Below are 13,812 nucleotides of genomic sequence, written 5' to 3' on the forward strand. Positions count from 1 at the left end.
AATATTGCTTTATGCACAAAGTGAAAAAGCAGCATATTTTAAATGTGTTTACCATGTTAAATCATAAGTTTACTGTTATGTAGAAACAAGACATCCATACCATGTCAGAATACCATACCTCCCAACCTTTCAAAATTCAAAAGAGGGACAGCCCTCCCACCCCACCCCCCCCCCACCCCACCCCAGGCAAAAATTTGAAATGTGGTGGGCAGGGGCGGGGCTTAGAAAAAATCATAAGACCAAAGTAATATAAATAAAATTCTAAATAAAGTCATATCTTTTAATACTCTTGGGCAGCAAATCAAACACAATCTCAAGCTATGTGAGCTCTGTATTTAATTTGCGTTTGCAGAGCCAGTGCTAAATATTTATCTTAATTGGACATTTAATAATATATTTTTTAAAACTGCTCTCTGCATTCCCCATTAATATTTTAGATTCTGGCCTTTAAAGTTAGCAAAAATGTACAGTAACATACTACATAGCATACACTTAAACAGGCAGATTCACACACACTACATAGCTTACACTTATACATACATTTACACACTACACAGCATATACCTATACATGCAGATACACACACTTATACATACAGATACACACACACTACACAGCATACACTTATACATGCAGATACACACACACTTATACATACAGAAACACACACTATACAGCATACACTTATACATGGAGATACACACACACACACTACATAGCATAAACGTATACATGCAGATACACACTTATACACACACTACATAGCTTGCACTTATACATACAGATACACACACTACATTGCATACACTTACACATGCAGAGACACACTACATATCATACACTTATAAAGGCAGATACACACACTGCATAGCATACACTTATACATACAGATACACACACTACATAGTATACACTTATACATGCAGATACGCACACTTCATAGCTTACATTTATACATGCAGACACACACACTACATAGCCTACACTTATACATACAGATACACACACACACTACACAGCTTACACTTATACATGCAGATACACACACACACTTATAAAGGCAGATACACACTACATAGCATACACTTATACATACAGATACACACACTACATAGTATACACTTATACATGCAGATACGCACACTTCATTGCTTACATTTATACATGCGGACACACACACTACATAGCCTACACTTATACATACAAATACACACACACACTACACAGCTTACACTTATACATACAGTTACACACACACACACACTTATACATACAGATACACACACACTACACAGCATACACTTATACATGCAGATACACACACCTCATAGCTTACATTTATACACTGCTCATCGTATAAAACTGAAGGCATGCTAGTATTATCACCAAGGGTTAGACGTCATCACTACCAGGGGTTAGAGGTCACCATTACCTGAGGTCAGAGGGTATACAGCCTTCATACTCCTACTTAACCCACACACCATTCATTTTCCACAAGGAATCCAACAGGTATATAACCCTGGGAGAGAAAAGCAAGCTGCTTCTGAGTATGGGCCCAATAGAATTACATTTTTTATTTTTTTTAATGCATGGGGCAATGCGGGACAGATGGCTAGCAACAGTTCCTAAAATCGGGACTGTCCCGCGAAAATTGGAACAGTTGGGAGGTATGGAATACTGTTTTTTTTGTTGTTGTTTTTTTATCAAATTAAATTGCTTTGCAGGCTCATTTTAAAGTGTTAATCTATGTTGTTCTAGTTTAGTGAGACTTTATTAATTCTGTTTTCACTAATTTGTAGATTTCTTTGTTGGGGTTTTGCTTTTGTGAGGTTTCCATACATCATTATTTTCTGTTTTTCAGCTTGATATCCTTTTCTTATATATAATTTTTATGCATTTATTTATTTTTTTATAATGATTTTATATAATGAATAGCCATTTAATGCATGGTTAAACAATATCAAATTCTAATTTGGGAGGCTACAAGAATATTGTGATGTCAGCTCTATACAGAAAGGTTTTGTTTTTAGCCTGCCAGAAAAACATGACTCTTAGCTCCCATAGAGCTTAGTTTTTAGGATTGTTATCATCTATTGGCTCATGGACATTTAAAGACAATGTAGGAAAGAGAAGGTACCTCAGCAGGGGCATTTCATATGCAATGCATAACGGTAGGCTCCTCCATTATTTTGCTTCATTGGCCACCTTAATTTTTTATATGCGAAACCCACCTCTATAGTAATCAGTCTTGTCTTTCCTTCATCTGGAGGTAGGTGTAGAATGAAGATGTGTAAGATTGTTTGTTATTTTAGGGTTTCCTGGCTAGGACCGTGGACCCTCTTCAGTACTGATTTTGTCAAGAGGGACATATTGGAGTATTCAGCATTAAGTTTATCATTATCCTTTTTATTTAAAAGGGATAAAGATATTCATTTTTATATTTAGTGCAGGAAACTTCACTTGCACTTATTTATTTTTTATTTCTTACTCCAGGACATGCTTAAAACCTTCTACTGATAACGTACTCAGTACTAGGTTAAAAGCTTTCGAGGTAAGTTTATGTTTTGGAGGGTGGCTGTATCTGCCCTTGGCCAGCTTTATTAGTGCTAGCTTCATTAGCACATATACTTTGAGGTCAAAGTTTTTTTTAATTTTTTTATCTGTTACTTTTTTAGCGCCTTTTTTTTTATACGATTAATGAGCTTGCGTGCATACGTGCACATGAACATTCTCCACCTTTTTTGTTTATTTACGTATGCAAGTTAATCACAGAGGTAAAAGTATATTAATATAACCATGTTTGCTGTGCAAAACTGGGGAATGGGTAATAAAGGGATTATCTTTATCTTTTTAAACACTAAACATTTCTTGCATGTAATTGGCAAAAGTCCATGAGCTAGTGACGTATGGGATATACATTCCTACCAGGAGGGGCAAAGTTTCCCAAACCTCAAAATGCCTATAAATACACCTCCCGCCACACCCACAATTCAGTTTTACAAACTTTGCCTCCTATGGGAGGTGGTGAAGTAAGTTTGTGCTTGATTTTTCTTCTATGATGAGCGCTTCTCAGCATATTGAAGGCCAATTCCTCTCAGAGTACAGTGTTTGTCAGAGGGATGTGAAGAGAGTATCGCCTATTGATTTTATGTTTTCTCTCACGGGAAATCTTTTCAAGGGTTCTCTGTAATCGGTCGTAGGGATTCATCTCCTACCTCCCATTTCTGATCGATGATATACTCTTTTATACCATTACCTCAGCTGATAGTTTTCAGTACTGGTTTGGCTATCTGCTATATGTGGATGGGTGTCTTTCGGTGAGTATGTATCATTATTTAAGACACTCTCAGCTATGGTTTGGCGCTTTATGTATTAATATAAAGTTTTAAATATATGTATGTTACTTATATTTGCCATGAGTCAGATCTATGTATATTTCCCTTGGCAGACTATCAGTTTCAGTACGGGAATCATAGTAACATAGTAACATAGTAGATAAGGTTGAAAAAAGACTGAAGTCCATCGAGTTCAACCTATACAAATCTAAAATACTTACAAAAAGCTCCAGTTAAGCTTAAATAACCCCATTAAAATGTGACCCATTTAATACTAGCAATCATATCCATGAATTTTGTTTATATACAGAAATTTATCCAGACTATTTTTAAATGTATCTATGGTATTGGCATTCACTACCTCCTTTGGTAATGAGTTCCACAATTTTATTGCTCTTACAGTGAAAAAACGTTTCCGTTGCAGGAGATTAAATCTCCTTTCCTCCAACCTTAAATTATGACCTCTTGTCAGAACCAATTTTCTTGGAATAAAAAGAGCTTCTGCCATCTCTGTATATGGGCCTTGAATATATTTATATAAAGTAATCATGTCACCTCTCAAGCGCCTTTTTTCTAAAGAGAACAGACCCAGTTTGGCTAGCCTCTCCTCATAGGTTAATTTCTCCAATCCCCTTATTAGCTTTGTGGCCCTTCTCTGAACTTTTTCTAGTTCTGCAATATCTTTTTTAGCAATCGGTCCCCAGAACTGCACTCCAAACTCAAGGTGAGGTCTTACCAGGGCTTTATATAATGACAGAATTATGCTTTCCTCCCTTGAATCAATGCCTCTTTTAATACATGCTAGTATCTTATTAGCCTTTGAAGCCGCTGCCCTGCATTGTGCACTCATCTTTAGCTTGTTATCTATTACTACTCCCAAATCCCTTTCCTCCTGTGTTTGGCTAAGTCTTGTCCCATTTAAAAAATACATAGCCTGCTTATTTTTACTTCCAAAATGTAGAACCTTACATTTTTCCGTATTAAATTTCATTTTCCATTCACTTGCCCATAGTTCTAATTTTAGCAAATCCCTTTGCAAAGAGAGTTCATCCTGCTCTGACCTAATGACCTTACTTAACTTAGTATCATCTGCAAAAATAGAGATGTCGCTATTTAATCCTTGCTCCAAGTCATTTATAAAAATATTAAAAAGAACAGGGCCCAGTACTGATCCCTGGGGGACGCCACTGATTACCTTTGTCCAATCTGAGTATGATCCATTTACTGCTACTCGTTGCTCCCTATCTTTTATCCAGTTATTTATCCATGAGCTAACATTTTCAGCTATTCCCAGTCCCTTAATTTTGTGCATTAATCTCTCATGTGGCACTGTATCAAATGCCTTTGCAAAATCTAAGTATATCACATCAACTGATTCCCCTTTATCTATATTTTTACTTACTTCCTCGTAGAATCTAATTAGATTAGTTTGACATGATCTATTTCTCCTAAAGCCATGCTGATTAGAACTCATAATCTTGTTTACACGAATATGCTCATCAATATAATCCCTTATAATCCCTTCAAATATCTTCCCCACTATTGATGTCAGACTAACTGGTCTATAGCTTCCTGGATCATCCCTGCTTCCCTTTTTGAAGAGTGGCACCACATCAGCTTTACGCCAATCCTGGGGTACCATGCCTGAGGATAATGAGTCTTGAAAAATTAAGAGTAAAGGTTTGTCTATAACAGTGCTAAGTTCCCTTAACACCCTTGGGTGTATTCCATCTGGGCCTGGAGTTTTATTTACCTTAATATTTTTTAGTTTTTTCCTGATATCCTCTAAACAAAACCCAGTTAGTGGTATGGACTGGCATGTTCTATTCTGTTCCAAAGTATCATTCAATGGTTCCTCTCTTGTGTATACTGAAGAAAAAAACTGGTTTAGTACCTCAGCCTTCTCCCTGTCATTATTTATCATGCTACCCTCCACACATTTTAATGTACCTATATTATCATGTTTTAGGAAGTTTATTTTCTTACCTGGGGTATAGTCTCTTTTTCAAATTGACTTGTTTTTCTTTAATTTTGCGGGCAAAATTAGGCTTGTGAGGTCGCAAAATGCTGTAATTTATTTTGTCATTTTTGGCGTGAGAATTTTTTGGCGCGAATGTGTGTTTATGATGACGCAAGTTCGTCATTTCCTGCATCTTTGTTGACGCCAGGTTGTTTGGCAAGAAGTTGCGTCAGTCATGACGCGAGTTGCGTCATTTCCGGATGTTTGTTGGTGGCAAAAAAAAAATCTACTTCATTTTGCGTTGTGCGTCACACTTGGCGACAATTTTTTTTGTTTTATTTCACCCCACTTCCTATATGCCTCGTGCCTTCTTTATGCTCAGAGGACTATGCTGTTTGCATTTTTTCCCATTCCTGAAACTGCTATATGAGGAAATTGATCCTGTCTCAGAAGCTACTGTAGGAACCATGCTGCCTGAACACAGTTCTACCAAAGCTAAGTGTATCTGTTGTAAGTTAGCTGAGATTATATCTCCGTCTGTAGTATGTAACAGTTGTCATGATAAGCTTTTGCATGCAGAAAATTTTCTATCAGTGCTAGTACAGTATCTGTTGTCCCCTCAACATCTAATGTACATGATATACCTGTTGATTTGAAAATTGTATTGCTAATGCAATACAGAAGGCTATGTCTACTATTCCGCCTTCTAATAAACTTAAAAGGTCTTTTAAAACTTCTCATAAAACTGAGAAGATTGAGTATATTCGTTCTTTGTTGAAAGAAGTATTGGTTACTTTGGATATTGAGGAGTCTGGTCCTCTTGATAACAAAACCAGTAAACGTTTAAATTATGTTTATAAACCTCCTGTGATTTCTACTGCGGTTTTCCCTGTTCCTGATGCTATTTCTGATGTGATTGCTAAGGAATGGAATAAGCCTGGTGATTATTTTATTCCTCCTTCTAGGTTTAAAAGGTTGTATCCTTTGCCAGTGACTAAATTAGAGTTTTGGGAAAAAGTCCCTAAGATTGATGGGGCTATTTCTACTTTTAAGGATCCTTTAGATAGGAATATTGAATCTTATGTAAGGAAAGTTTATTTATATTTTGGCTATATTTCTCCAACATAGGTGTGTCCGGTCCACGGCGTCATCCTTACTTGTGGGATATTCTCTTCCCCAACAGGAAATGGCAAAGAGCCCAGCAAAGCTGGTCACATGATCCCTCCTAGGCTCCGCCTTCCCCAGTCATTCTCTTTGCCGTTGCACAGGCAACATCTCCACGGAGATGGCTAAGAGTTTTTTTGGTGTTTAAATGTAGTTTTTATTCTTCAATCAAGAGTTTGTTATTTTAAAATAGTGCTGGTATGTACTATTTACTCTGAAACAGAAAGGAGATGAAGATTTCTGTTTGTAAGAGGAAAATGATTTTAGCAATCGTTACTAAAATCGATGGCTGTTTCCACACAGGACTGTTGAGATGAATTAACTTCAGTTGGGGGAAACAGTGAGCAGACTTTTGCTGCTTGAGGTATGACACATTTCTAACAAGACTTGGTAATGCTGGAAGCTGTCATTTTCCCTATGGGATCCGGTAAGCCATTTTCTTAATTTTTAATATAAGAATAAAGGGCTTCACAAGGGCTTTAAAGACTGGTAGACATTTTTCTGGGCTAAAACGATTACTTTATAAGCATATTTAATGGTTTATAACTTTGAAGAGTTATTTTAATCTTGGGAATTCTGTTAAAAAAACGGCAGGCACTGTATTGGACACCTTTTTCACTGGGGGCCTTTTCTAGTCATAGGCAGAGCCTCATTTTCGCGCCACTAATGCGCAGTTGTTTTTGAGAAGCATGGCATGCAGATGCATGTGTGAGGAGCTCAGATCCACTGAAAAAGCTTATTGAAGGCGTCATTTGGTATCGTATTCCCCTCTGGGCTTGGTTGGGTCTCAGCAAAGCAGATACCAGGGACTGTATAGGGGTTAAATGTAAAAACGGCTCCGGTTCCGTTATTTTAAGAGTTAAAGCTTTCAAATTTGGTGTGCAATACTTTTAAGGCTTTAAGACACTGTGGTGAAATTTTGGTGAATTTCCTTCATACTTTTGCGCATATTCAGTAATAAAGTGTGTTCAGTTTATAATTTAAAGTGACAGTAACGGTTTTATTTTAAAACGTTTTTTGTGCTTTGTTATCAAGTTTATGCCTATTAACATGTCTGAACCATCAGATAACGATGTTCTATATGTATGAAAGCCAAGGTTTCAAATTGGGAAGCGGATTTCATCCGGGGGAGTGGGAACTCCATCCGGATATCTTTGCCCACATAACTCAATTATGGGGCATTCCAGACATGGATCTGATGGCGTCTCGTCAGAACTTCAAGGTTCCTTGCTACGGGTCCAGATCCAGGGATCCCAAGGCGACTCTAGTAGATGCACTAGTAGCGCCCTGGACCTTCAACCTAGCTTATGTATTCCCACCGTTTCCTCTCATTCCCAGGCTGGTAGCCAGGATCAATCAGGAGAGGGCTTCGGTGATCTTGATAGCTCCTGCGTGGCCGCGCAGAACTTGGTATGCAGACCTGGTGAATATGTCATCGGCTCCACCATGGAAGCTACCTTTGAGACGGGACCTTCTTGTTCAAGGTCCGTTCGAACATCCGAATCTGGCCTCACTCCAACTGACTGCTTGGAGATTGAACGCTTGATTTTATCAAAGCGTGGGTTCTCAGATTCTGTCATTGATACTCTTATTCAGGCTAGAAAGCCTGTAACTAGAAAAATTTACCATAAAGTATGGAAGAAATATATCTGTTGGTGCGAATCGAAAGGATTCCCATGGAACAGGATAAAAATTCCTAAGATTCTATCCTTTCTACAAGAGGGTTTGGAGAAAGGATTATCTGCAAGTTCTTTGAAGGGACAGATTTCTGCTTTATCTGTTTTACTTCACAAAAAGCTGGCGGCTGTGCCAGATGTTCAGGCTTTTGTTCAGGCTCTGGTTAGAATCAAGCCTGTTTACAAACCTTTGACTCCTCCTTGGAGTCTCAATTTAGTTCTTTCAGTTCTTCAAGGGGTTCCGTTTGAACCCTTACATTCCGTAGATATTAAGTTATTATCTTGGAAAGTTTTGTTTTTGGTTGCAATTTCTTCTGCTAGAAGAGTTTCAGAGTTATCTGCTCTGCAGTGTTCTCCTCCTTATCTGGTGTTCCATGCAGATAAGGTGGTTTTGCGTACTAAACCTGGTTTCCTTCCGAAAGTTGTTTCTAACAAAAATATTAACCAGGAGATAGTTGTACCTTCTTTGTGTCCGAATCCAGTTTCAAAGAAGGAACGTTTGTTGCACAATTTGGATGTAGTTCGTGCTCTAAAATTCTATTTAGAGGCTACAAAGGATTTCAGACAAACTTCTTCCTTGTTTGTTGTTTATTCTGGTAAAAGGAGAGGTCAAAAAGCAACTTCTACCTCTCTCTCTTTTTGGCTTAAAAGCATCATCCGATTGGCTTATGAGACTGCCGGACGGCAGCCTCCTGAAAGAATCACAGCTCACTCCACTAGGGCTGTGGCTTCCACATGGGCCTTCAAGAACGAGGCTTCTGTTGATCAGATATGTAAGGCAGCGACTTGGTCTTCACTGCACACTTTTACCAAATTTTACAAATGTGATACTTTTGCTTCTTCTGAGGCTATTTTTGGGAGAAAGGTTTTGCAAGCCGTGGTGCCTTCCATCTAGGTGACCTGATTTGCTCCCTCCCATCATCCGTGTCCTAAAGCTTTGGTATTGGTTCCCACAAGTAAGGATGACGCTGTGGACCGGACACACCTATGTTGGAGAAAACAGAATTTATGCTTACCTGATAAATTACTTTCTCCAACGGTGTGTCCGGTCCACGGCCCGCCCTGGTTTTTTAATCAGGTCTGATGAATTATTTTCTCTAACTACAGTCACCACGGTATCATATGATTTCTCCTATGCATATTCCTCCTTTACGTCGGTCGAATGACTGGGGAAGGCGGAGCCTAGGAGGGATCATGTGACCAGCTTTGCTGGGCTCTTTGCCATTTCCTGTTGGGGAAGAGAATATCCCACAAGTAAGGATGACGCCGTGGACCGGACACACCGTTGGAGAAAGTAATTTATCAGGTAAGCATAAATTCTGTTTTTCAGTCCTGCCATTTTTATGACTGATGTTATGACTGCATCAACATTTTAGTTAGATAGCTTAGCACAACAGGAAATAGATCCTGATTTGTCTAGCATTGTTTGTTTGCTTCAACATGCTAATCATTTCATCTGTGATGCTAGTTTTGATATAATCAAATTTTATGTTAAATCTATGTCTTTAGCTATTTTAGCTAGAAGTGCTTTATGGCTCAAATCATGGAATGCTGATATGGTATCTAAATCTAGATTACTAGCTCTATCTTTCCAGGGTAATAATTTGTTTGGTTAACAGTTGGATTCTATTATTCCCACTATCACTGGGGGGAAGGGAGTTTCTCCAACATTGGTGTGTCCGGTCCACGGCGTCATCCTTACTTGTGGGAATATCTCTTCCCCAACAGGAAATGGCAAAGAGTCCCAGCAAAGCTGGCCATATAGTCCCTCCTAGGCTCCGCCCACCCCAGTCATTCTCTTTGCCGTTGCACAGGCAACATCTCCACAGAGATGGTTAAGAGTTTTTTGGTGTTTAAATGTAGTTTTTTATTCTTCTATCAAGTGTTTGTTATTTTAAAATAGTACTGGTATGTACTATTTACTCTGAAACAGAAAAGGATGAAGATTTCTGTTTGTGAGAGGAAGATGATTTTAGCAGACAGTAACTAAAATCGATTGCTGTTTCCACATAGGACTGTTGAGATGAAGTAACTTCAGTTGGGGGAAACAGTTAGCAGACTTTTCTGCTTAAGGTATGACTAGCCATATTTCTAACAAGACCATGTAATGCTGGAAGGCTGTCATTTCCCCTCATGGGGACCGGTAAGCCATTTTCTGTTTAAAATTTAAAGAGACAGTAACGGTTTTGTTTTAAAACGGTTTTTGTGCTTTATTGACAAGTTTATGCCTGTTTAACATGTCTGTGCCTTCGGATAAGCTATGTTCTATATGTATGAAAGCCAATGTGTCTCCCCATTTAAATTTGTGTGATAATTGTGCCATAGCATCCAAACAAAGTAAGGACAGTACTGCCACAGATAATGAAATTGCCCAAGATGATTCCTCAGATGAGGGGAGTAGACATGATACTACATCATCTCCTACTGTGTCTACACCATTTTTCCCCACGCAGGAGGCCCCTAGTACATCTAGCGCGCCAATGCTTATTACCATGCAAGAATTGACGGCTGTAATGGATAACTCCATAGCAAATATTTTATCCAAAATGCCTACATATCAGAGAAAGCGTGATTGCTCTGTTTTAAACACTGAAGAGCAGGAGGGCGCTGATGATAGTTGTTCTGTCATACCCTCACACCAATCTGAAGTGGCCATGAGGGAGGTTTTGTCAGATGGGGAAATTTCAGATTCAGGAAAAATTTCTCAACAAGCTGAACCTGATGTTGTGACATTTAAATTTAAATTAGAACATCTCCGCACACTGCTTAAGGAGGTGTTATCTACTCTGGATGATTGTGACAACTTGGTCATTCCAGAGAAATTATTCAAGATGGACAAGTTCCTAGAGGTTCCGGTGCACCCCGACGCTTTTCCTATACCCAAGCGGGTGGCGGACATAGTAAATAAGGAGTGGGAAAAGCCCGGCATACCTTTTGTTCCCCCCCCCCTATATTTAAGAAATTATTTCCTATGGTCGACCCCAGAAAGGACTTATGGCAGACAGTCCCTAAGGTCGAGGGGGCAGTTTCTACTCTAAACACAGGGAACTACCCCCAAGGGGAAGGTTCCACATGTCTCACTTATCCTTAAACCAAATAAAGAGACAGGCGTTCTTACATTGTGTAGAAGACCTGTTAAAGATGGGAGTGATACACCCAGTTCCAATAAAGGAACTAGGAATGGGATTTTATTCAAATCTGTTCGTAGTTCCCAAAAAAGAGGGAACCTTCAGACCGATTTTGGATTTGAAGATCCTAAACAAATTTCTCAGGGTACCATCGTTCAAGATGGAAACCATTCGAACGATTCTACCCACTATCCAGGAAGGTCAATTTATGACTACCGTGGATCTAAAGGATGCGTACCTAAATATTCCTATCCACAAAGAACATCATCAGTTCCTAAGGTTTGCCTTTCTGGACAAACAATACCAGTTTGTGGCCCTCCCATTCGGGTTAGCCACTGCTCCAAGGATTTTCACAAAGGTACTCGGGTCCCTTCTAGCGGTTCTAAGACCGAGGGGCATTGCAGTAGTACCATACTTGGACGACATTCTAATACAAGCGTCGTCCCTGTCAAAAGCAAAGGCTCATACAGACATCGTTCTAGCCTTTCTCAGATCACACGGATGGAAGGTGAATATAGAAAAAAGTTCTCTGTCTCCGTCAACAAGAGTTCCCTTCTTGGGAACAATAATCGATTCCTTAGAAATGAGGATTTTTCTGACAGAGGTCAGAAAATCAAAACTTCTAAGCACTTGTCAAGTTCTTTATTCTGTTCCACGTCCTTCCATAGCGCAGTGCATGGAAGTAGTAGGGTTGATGGTTGCAGCAATGGACATAGTTCCTTTTGCACAAATTCATCTAAGACCATTGCAACTGTGCATGCTCAAACAGTGGAATGGGGACTATACAGACTTGTCTCCAGTGATTCAAGTAGATCAGAAGACCAGAGACTCACTCTGTTGGTGGCTAACCCAGGATCACCTGTCCCAGGGAATGAGCTTCCGCAGACCAGAGTGGGTCATCGTCACGACCGACGCCAGTCTAGTGGGCTGGGGCGCGGTCTGGGACTCCCTGAAAGCTCAGGGTCTATGGTCTCGGGAAGAGTCTCTTCTCCCGATAAACATTCTGGAACTGAGAGCGATATTCAATACTCTCAGGGCTTGGCCTCGACTAGCAAAGGCCAGATTCATAAGATTCCAATCAGACAACATGACGACGGTTGCTTACATCAACCATCAGGGGGGAACAAGGAGTTCCCTGGCGATGAGAGAAGCGACCAAAATCATAAAATGGGCGGAGGATCACTCCTGCCACCTATCTGCGATCCACATCCCAGGAGTGGAAAACTGGGAGGCGGATTATCTGAGTCGTCAGACATTCCATCCGGGGGAGTGGGAACTCCACCCGGAGATTTTTGCCCAGTTGATTCAATTATGGGGCATTCCAGACATGGATCTGATGGCTTCTCGTCAGAACTTCAAGATTCCTTGCTACGGGTCCAGATCCAGGGATCCCAAGGCGACTCTAGTAGATGCACTAGTAGCACCTTCAACCTAGCTAACAGAATAAAGGGCTTAATATGGGCTATAAAACTTGTAGACACTTTTATGGGCTAAATCGATTGCTTTATTTGGACATTTTATACATGTTTATGCTGATAATTCACATTTATAAACTTGGGGAACGTTTTTTAACGGCAGGCACTATGTTAGACACCTTTTCCAGTCAGGGAGGGCCTTCCCAGTTGTAGGCTGAGCCTCATTTTCGCGCCATTATTGCGCAGTTGTTTTTGAGAGCAAGACATGCAGATGCATGTGTGAGGATCTGAAAATAGCTGGAAAAGTTTCTAGAAGGCGTCATTTAGTATCGTATTCCCCTCTGGGCTTGGTTAGGTCGCAGCAAAGGCTATAGCTGGGACTGTATAGGGGTTAAATTTGTAAACGGCTCCGGTTCCGTTATTTTAATAATTGGTGTGCAATACTCTTAATGCTTTAAGACACTGTGGTGAAATTTTGGTCATTTTTGAACAATTCCTTCATACTTTTTCACATATTCAGTAATAAAGTGTTTAAAAAGATATATCTGTTGGTGTGAATCCAAAGGGTTCCCATGGAATAAGATACAAATTCCTAAGATTCTCTCCTTTCTACAAGAAGGTTTGGAGGAAGGATTATCTGCAAGTTCTCTAAAGGGACAGATCTCTGCTTTATCTGTCTTACTACATAAAAGACTGGCAGCTGTGCCAGATGTTCAAGCATTTGTTCAAGCATTTGTTCAGGCTCTGGTTAGGATCAAGCCTGTTTACAGACCTTTGACTCCTCCCTGGAGTCTAAATCTAGTTCTTTCAGTTCTTCAAGGGGTTCCGTTTGAACCTTTACATTCCATAGATATTAAGTTACTATCTTGGAAAGTTTTGTTTTTGGTTGCTATTTCTTCTGCTAGAAGAGTTTCAGAGTTATCTGCTTTGCAGTGTTCTCCGCCTTATCTGGTGTTCCATGCAGATAAGGTGGTTTTGTGTACTAAGCCTGGTTTTCTTCCAAAGGTTGTTTCTAACAAGAATATTAACCAGGAGATAGTTGTACCTTCTTTATGTCCGAATCCAGTTTCAAAGAAGGAACGTTTGTTACACAATTTGGACGTAGTCCGTGCTCTAAAATTCTATTTAGAGGCT

At 39.6% G+C, this 13,812-nt stretch overlaps 1 protein-coding gene across 4 annotated transcripts in view; it reads left to right on the plus strand.

Annotated features, from left to right (window-relative positions):
- The window catches only part of NSD3 (nuclear receptor binding SET domain protein 3), a 1,671,583-nt gene that overhangs the window by 1,043,381 nt on the left and 614,390 nt on the right, over positions 1-13,812 (plus strand). The window lies entirely within an intron of this gene.

Source organism: Bombina bombina, chromosome 6 (genome assembly GCF_027579735.1).
Source record: "Bombina bombina isolate aBomBom1 chromosome 6, aBomBom1.pri, whole genome shotgun sequence".
NCBI lineage: Eukaryota > Metazoa > Chordata > Amphibia > Anura > Bombinatoridae > Bombina > Bombina bombina.